Source organism: Rhopilema esculentum, chromosome 14, assembly GCF_057945365.1.
Source record: "Rhopilema esculentum isolate cy_ngs chromosome 14, ASM5794536v1, whole genome shotgun sequence".
Lineage (NCBI taxonomy): Eukaryota > Metazoa > Cnidaria > Scyphozoa > Rhizostomeae > Rhizostomatidae > Rhopilema > Rhopilema esculentum.
The window spans coordinates 3,216,064-3,216,909 of record NC_142828.1 but is presented as its reverse complement, the minus strand read 5'-3'; positions in this window follow the sequence as shown (position 1 = coordinate 3,216,909).

The following is an 846-nucleotide window of genomic DNA, read 5'->3' as shown; positions in this document are numbered from 1 at the left end:
TCGTCGTTTTTCTTTTTGTCCTTCTTCTTTTTCTTTTTTGGTGCTTCAGCATCAGCTGTTGTATCTAAGCTATCCGTGGCATTGAGGCTTACATCAGCACCATTTAACTTTCTCTTCTTCTCTGTCTTTGCTTCATCGCCTTCTCCTTCCTCCGTTCGCTTCTTCTTCTTTTTCTTCTTCTTCTCCGGCTCTTCATTCTCTACTTCAGCTGGCTTCTCCTCAGGTTCCTTTTCATCTGAAACAATTACCAATTGTTTACTGTAAACTTCTGTCAAAAGTTCACTTTTCCCAGCGATTATACCACCGCTTTTTATAAGATATCCCGAACCTACATCGACTCGAGAGACACACTGACAAAAGGTCTCAAAAAGAGCAAGCAGTAGTGTCCAAAATCCTACTAGGTTAAAAAGCTTTAAGATGTCAGACGCTATAAAAAATCTTTTACTATCAGCACATGTCATGACGTTGCCTAGAGATACCCATTAGCCGCAGGAGCGTGGTGGTCCACCGGGACTCCAGAAATTTCCCGGTAGGCTTCTTAAAATTTTTCATGTGGGCCCCTTGGATTTTTCTTCCTTTTAAGCACTTATAATTTGTAACATCAGATTTGTGAGAAAAAAAAGTGAAGTAAGGCCCAATGCTGCCTCCGCGACGCCTTCAAAAATTAAAAATAAAAATTCCCACCACGCCCTTGATTAGCCGACAAGGTTGTATCTTATCAAATAGTCGCAACAGAAAAGCCATAGAACTCAAATTGATGGTTAAATTTCCCATCAGCTGTGGCCTCCTCTTTGTATCATGATAACATGCGTTGTTACAGAATTGTTAAAATAGATGATTGTGGCG